Here is a 7,761-nt window from a genome sequence, read left to right as displayed (position 1 = left end):
ATCCTACGGAGCACACCTAGGGATGAGGGAACATTCCCCAAGAAACCCTAGCCCTATAAAAGGCTCGAATCCCAAGGTAAGAGGGCGATCAATTCATTCCCACCAACCTAAAACTATCTTTGCTCTGCCTTCTCTCTACCAATTACTTCTCTCTCTAGCTTATACTTACTTAAGCATCGGAGGGAATTCCTGCGGGAATATTCTTATTTTGCAGGTTGCCAGAGGTTCGTGCCAGCTCACACTTGATATCTCCGAGGAACGCGTGACACGTCATCACCGTAAAAGATCCCACAACATGTACATATCAGTTCTGTTCTGGTCTGGATATATCAGTTTCTGATCTGAACATGATCTGCACTGATCGATTCTTATCTACACAGTTCGGTTCTGATATGGGACATGATTTGTACATATTGGTTATGATCTGGACATGACATGACCATACCGGTTCTAATCTAGACATATCGATATATCGGTTCTGAACTGGACATGATCTTTACAAATCAGTTATGATATGGATATATCAACTGGACATTCTTTTCTCTCTCTCTCTCTCCTGCTCCGCGCACCACCAATACCTCGTACTCCGTTCTCCCTCCCCGGTGTGCTTCTGGTGATGTGTGTTGTTTGTGTTGATGATTTGTTCTGCCACCTTCCTTGATTTGCCCCCCCTCTTGTACTTTGCGTCGCCGCCGCCACCGACAGTGACGTTTCGAGGTTTCCATGCTTGCTACACTACTTGATTGGTAATCTCTTTAACTCTTCTTCACTAATTTATTGAATTGAATTAAAACCCTCAAATTAAGCAAACCCTAACTCAATTGTTTTCTCTCTCCTTCGTGGTGGTGCATCGCCCTCACTTCATCACCGGAGGTTTCATTGTGAGGTAATGCCTCTCTTATACATTGAAGATTGTTGTTGTTGATGATGTTATGTATCTCCCTCTCTTTTCGCGGCTCTCCTCCCCTGCCTCTATTGTACTCCCTCTCCTTGTCTGAACCCGCAGAGCTGCTGCTTGTGTTTTTGTTGTTGTCGTTGTTGATATTGGTTGTTGCTCATGTTGGTAATTCCTACTTCATGCCTTTCTATTTTTTTTCTAAAGGTATAACCCAAGGCCAATCTTTTCCTATCATTTTATTATTTATTTTAGCTCAATTCCATTGTAATAGTTTTATGGAATGAAATTGTCGTTGGTTATTATTTTGATTATATAGAAATGGTTTTAATTAAATTAATTGAACAAATTTGATAATTTAAGTAAGCAAGTCAAACTGATATTTCTTCTTCTAAAAAAGTTTCTAAATGAAATATGATTGAGTTTTCCAAATTAATTTTACTAATCAAGTAAAAATTTTAATTATAGTTTCAATCATAATCCATGTCTAATAACCCAAATCGGTTTTCTTGAGGTAGAATATGTGTCATGATAATTTCATAACTATGTTTTCGAAAATCATTTAAGATTCTAAAGAGTTCATCAAGTTCTAATTGATTATAGTGAGTAGTTTGTTAGTTCAAGTCTTTCTTGTTGAGATAATTGACTGGAGAGGGGTTAAAGAGATTTGAATCATGGAATTAAGCGGGGCATGATGATTGAATGAGGCTTGGGATTTATGTGTGGCGGATCGAGGTACACATTGTCCAACTGTCTTCGTTGTTTGATATATATTTTCTAAATTAATTTTAGCAAATGGTGTATAGTTGTATATATATTCTTATAGTTATGATTGTTGGTTTGTAATGAATTTTGTTTATTGATTTGTTTAAATGAAAAGATTTATTGAATTAATTTATTTGTGGATGAAATGAAACTGTTTTGGATTTTGAAATACTTGTGAACGAGCTAAGAATACACGTTTTATGAATTAAAAGTACCGATTTTCATGAAATACCCCGGAGTTTTAGCATAAATCACCAAACGCCCATCAAGTTTCAAAAATACATAAAATGCACCTCACAAATTACTTAATACCCAAGATACCCTTACTAACTACGCGTTGTTAATCCTTCGTTAACCTAGTTTCATAATTCACCAAGTATCCCTATTTTAATACGTACTAGTTTTAAGCCCGTGCGATGCACGGTTTGGTGTTAATATGTTGTGTTTAAAAGCTTAAATTCTAAGAATTGAACAATTTCAAGTACCTTGAAACAAAAGGCATAACATGAATTGTATACACCTCTACGGCTCTACCTCTAGCCCACGGATTCATCTTCAAACATATCAAAATCTCCACACACCTACTCCAAATATCAAGCTCGCTATATAGTCTATAGAATATAGCAAGCCCGGTTTACTCATAAACACAAGACTTTAATTCATGATATAGAACACTCTTGCCTAATTCACACACCAAAGAAACACTTATAAGAGACCTACAAATTAAAACCATTATATTTGTTCTCACCTCACGAACATTAAACAATCTCTGTCATTTATGTCCACAGGTAAAAGAATGGTCATATTATACAAACTATGGATAATTGATATGATATATTTGTGGCTAAAGAAAACTATATGAAACGAATCTTAGGCCTATATGAAGGAGGTGGGATTGGCTTGAAGTCTTGTACTCACAATGAGATGAAACATGTAATCATATACACGGTCCATGTGAAGGTATCCATGTAATCTTGACCAGCTTTGCCAATGTTGTGAGCCTGCGACCTTCGGACATTACAAATCATAAAAACATATCTTGATCATTATTGAAAAACAAAATAAGTAAATCGTCTCTTTAAATATTTGTACTGCAGTAGTTTGCAAGTTGATCTCCTGGGTCAATCCCAATAAGAAAATTATCCTATTCATGTCAATACCAGGGAATTTGATTCCAGAAGCATAATACTCCGTAAAAAAAAACTCTTAAATAACATTTATTATTAATGATATAAATTAATTAGCTTACAATTTTGTATTTATCCTTTCTTTTGCATATTTTTGATATTTATCTTATAGCTCAATACAAATATATCTTATCATATTATTATATTTTAATTTAGTTTAAGATAAAATTAATTCTAATTTTTATAATTATACAATCCTACGTGCCATTAAGTTTTCTATGTGGGGCTCTAATATTGGATTAATGTTTGAAGTTTATTTTAGATTTGATTTATTTATTTATTTTTAGAGTGTTTAATTTTGGATAAAGTTATATATATTAGTAATTAATTAATTAATTAAAATATCTATGTATCATCTAATTAATTATCTACGTGGCACTCAATTTTTTTTATTTCAAAAATAAATTAGAAATCTTATTTTTCATTGGCCGAAACCATTAGTAATCCTACTTGGCGCTCTAATATTTCAGCAAAAATGCCTCCTTTTTATATACTTCCTCCATTTTTTTTAATTGCACCATCTTTGATTTCACGCTTGCCAATGCACTATTTTAACCACTAATATCTCTCATTATACATTTTAAAAAATTATAAAATTTTGATGATTTGAAAGTATATTTCGAGACGAATCTAACAAGATCCCACATGAATATATTTTTCTTTTAATATAAATCACAAAAAATAACTATATAAGAATATGTGAATAGTGCTAAAACCAAGATGGTGCAATTATTAAAAAATGGAGGAAGTATATATTAGATTTCACCATATACCCTTATTCTCAAACATAATTCACCAAATATATATAACTTAAAACTACCAGTTTTGATATTCAACAGCTAGGTTTTGTGTTTGAAATTAACTGTTGCTTATTGTTTGCTTATAAATACCCATTTTCTGACTGTTTATTGTAGCTTAGACATTGTTTTGTTAATTTCATATCATTTTGTCATGAGTTTTCTTTCAACATCATCATCCACATCCTATGAATCCACATTTGTAAGATTCCCAAACAAATTATGTTATTGTGGGAGGTAAGAACTTTTTTGTTTTGCACAATGCCTTCTTGATCCACTAAAGTCATGATAATATCAAATGCTTATTATGAACAAACTTAGTATGAAGAGAAAATAATAATGATTCCTATAAATTAGTGGTGAGATTATGTAAGCTACTTTATATAATATGACAATGCGAATATCTCCATGATTATTTTGAATCCTATATATTGTGTAGCTGTGTATTGAGTGGAACACACAATCGGCATTATTATTTTCTCTTCTTACTACGTTTGTTCATAATTAACCTTTGATATAATCATGGCTTTAGTGGATCAAGAAGGCATATTGTGCAAAACGAAAAAGTTCTTACCTCCCACAATAACATAATTTGTTTGGGACTCTTATATACGTGGACTCATAGAGCGTGGATGATGATTTTGAAAGAAAAATCATGACAAAAATGATATAAAATCAAAAAAACAATGTCTAAGCTACAATAAACATTCAGAAAATGGGTATTTAAAAGGAAACAATAAGCAACGGTTAACTTTAAAACACAAAACCTAGTCGTGGAGCATCAAAATTGCTATTTCTAAGTTGGTATTTGGTGAATTATGCTTCAGAATAAGGGTATTTGGTGAAATAAGTATTAAAATAGTGATATTTGATGAATTATGAAACTAGGCTAACGGCGGATTAACGACGCATCATTAGTAAGGGTATCTTGGGTATTAAGTCATTTGTGAGGGGCATTTTATGTATTTCTGAAACTTAATGAGCGTTTGGTGAATTATGCTAAAACTTAGGGGTATTTCATGAAAAAACCGTTAAATTATAAAGATATCTTGCTTGAGGTTGGATTTGTGAATAAAGTACTAAAATTGTTAGTGATGGAGTATGTCAACGGATCTAAAAGGATGTGAAATGATTGTGAGTGATCTAAGAACGTGTGTTCTGAGAATTGAACCTATCGAGAATACTTGAGGTTGAATTTGTGATTAAGTTAGTGACATGCATGGTTAATCATGGATTTTGTGAGTGGATCTAAAGGTTAAGAGTCTTAAACAAGAATTAGTCGTAAATTTAGTACGTTAATTTTTAAAGGATAGTCTTGGACATAATGGAACTAATCTTACTCGTGTTCCTACGGTTTAATGTTGAATTATAAGGGTTCAAAATTAAAAGTTAGCATAATCAAAGATATAAATGAAAACGATCTTAAAGGTGTTGTTTTTCAAGGAAGGTTTTGATCTTAAAAGGATAAGTTTTTTCAAGGAAGATTTATAATTTAGTTTTACCGAATTATACTTTCTTTGAATTTCTCAAAGTAGCATGTTTTTCTTTCCTAAAATTTTGAATGATGGAATAGAAGTAGTTTTGGAAAACTCTAAAGATCTTTAATGAATATAGAGATTAGAATAACCATTCATTGTAATATATTTGTTGTGAACGTGTTTTTATGAAAAGACATTAATTTTACAAGGAAAATAATTATTTCAATAAAGTCTTACAAAAATGATTTTATATAAAGAACGATCGATGAAATGATTTTTTCTTAATTAGAAACTAAACTATGGAGTTTTGAAACTAGTGAATCTATAAAGAAACTACTAAGTATCATTTACTTGATAAAGATTATTTTTAAACATTAAAATTTATTTAAATGTTTTGTAAAATACATTTCAGGCACACTAAGCTCACCTAGTTAAACTCAACATTTATAATTAAATCATACTATGAATCTAATCAATAATTCTCTAGATTCTCGATGAATTTATATTAAGGATGTTACCCTTTAGAGTTCAAATTATGAATTAGTGGGATAAAAAATTTAATGAAAGAAATAAAATCAAGAAAAGTGTTCATATCCTAACTAGTCCACTACGGTGTGAGTGGTGTAAGTACAAAAAGTCAACGAGTCTTGAGAATGTTCATTAATCGGGTTAAGGAATCATTTTGAGAAGGAAATTGAATTGAATTATAATGAAAAAGAAGCAGATACATGATTAAGGGAATGCGAATAAAGTTTTGAGATCGAAATCTTATATATAAGTTGTTAATTAAATGCTGTGTTAGGGGAAACTAGCCGTGTATGTGTTGTGTGGTGCTTACATGCATCGGTGATGAAAAACATTGGAAGGGAGTGCTACAACCGTAGAATCGTGGTAAACGGGCTTGACCCATATTTGAAAGTGAGTGCTACAACAGTAGACTCGCGGTAAATGGGCTTGACCCATATTTGGAAGCGAGTTTTACTCATGGTAAGCGGGCTTGACCCGTAGTTAGGGACATGTCCTAGTTAAGTCTTGCAAGCGTATGTTTATCAGGAGGACAACGACCCCCATGGTATAGAGACAGTTGGTCATGGTGACCCCTGTCTATTCGTGTTCACTTTCCCCAAATAAAAAACTATTATGTTGAGATTGAATTGTGTATTTTCGCATTGAGTTACAAATTTGTTATGAATATATATCATGCATTTGAATTGTGTATGAGAATTTTATGAAGCAAGTTATATGACTTTGGCAATGTTGTGCCAATGAATTTCACATTGAGTTGTATATATATATTGGGTTTCACCTTTTGGCATAAATTATGGTTGGGAAATTTACATTGGAGAAATACTTGGGCTGTTGGTATGAGTAATTGTCGAATAATGTTATGATTGAAAATGATTATGAGTATGAGAATCACTAGATGAATCATAAGTAGTGAGCTTAATTATTGATGAGATTGTGAATTGGGAAATCATGTGAGATGTTAAGTAAGGTTTCAATTTGCAGCAAGTAATACTATGTTATATTATTAAATCTTTGTTTGAATAATATGGAATTCGTGAAATAGATTTCAAAGGAATTATAACGTTATTATCGAGTAATGTTTTCCAAGTGTGTTGAAAAGGTGAAGTTGCTTTTCAAAGAAAAACATAAAAACTAAAGTTAAAATGAGCCTCCTATCAAATGCATTTCAGATTGGATAATGTGTACTCATATTACCGCTGATTTTGTTCTATGAACATGTCCTATTGGGGGCAGAGTTAAATTGTTTTGCAGGATGTAATGGTCGAGTCTAAGTTCAGGTGTAGAAGATGCTTAGAGTTTTCGGAAGGTCTGATATGTTCCAAGGCTGGAGTATGAATTTTCCGTTGAGTTATTCTAGAGTTTATTAATGGGATGTAATATTTATTCTAAGAGTTTCTAGTTTATATGTGGATATCAAATCCCTGTTTAAAGATTGTAATTAAGTTAAGTTTGTTTCATTTAAGACTAAGTATGCATAGTAAGCAGCTCATTATAGGCGGGCTATTATAAGTCCTCTCCCCCTTTTTGCATCAAGAAAAATTTCCCGGTTGGCAGAAACTGGTTGTTCATACAAATAATACGAACTACTTCGTACAATACTGAATACTGCAATTTAAGTTTATGATAATTATAATATAACAAATGTGTCCTAATCAAACATTTATACATTACTTTTTTTTAACTGTAATGATGGTTTTGATATTACGGAGCAAAATTTTCATCTATTTTTATACTTTGTATGTAGTACGAACCTATAATTATATACATAGTGTACGATTGTAAGTGTACAATTACAATGATAAGTACTACATATGTAGTATTAACTTAACAATGCATGATAAGAAATTAAGTTTCATCGTAACAAAATTATCTCTCTAGCTTTCCTCTCCAAAAGGAAACCTCCACCCCTTCAAACCCTACCCGCAGTCGGCTCGCTGGTGCCAGACTCGAGCTTTTATTGCTCAATAAAGGTCGCAGACGAGTTGGAATCAGTTTTCTTCTTTCTGTTCACCAATCACCATCTTTGTTTGGTGTTTTTGTCCTACTGAAAGAGAAGAAAAGAGGGAATCAAGCTTCTTCACCAAAGTGAGCTTCAAATTCTTTCTAGTGTT

The 7,761-nt window shown here is 32.2% G+C and overlaps 1 long non-coding RNA gene across 1 annotated transcript; it reads left to right on the top strand.

Annotated features, from left to right (window-relative positions):
* The first annotated feature begins 536 nt into the window (after nucleotides 1-536).
* On the top strand, nucleotides 537-7,246 carry LOC130470512 (uncharacterized). Its single transcript, XR_008931005.1, has 2 exons — nucleotides 537-746; nucleotides 874-7,246. It is a non-coding gene; the product is annotated as an uncharacterized lncRNA (long non-coding RNA).
* Nucleotides 7,247-7,761: the final 515 nt, after the last annotated feature.

This window comes from Spinacia oleracea, chromosome 3, assembly GCF_020520425.1.
Source record: "Spinacia oleracea cultivar Varoflay chromosome 3, BTI_SOV_V1, whole genome shotgun sequence".
Classification (NCBI taxonomy): domain Eukaryota; kingdom Viridiplantae; phylum Streptophyta; class Magnoliopsida; order Caryophyllales; family Amaranthaceae; genus Spinacia; species Spinacia oleracea.
This window is presented reverse-complemented; position numbering and strand designations above follow the sequence as displayed.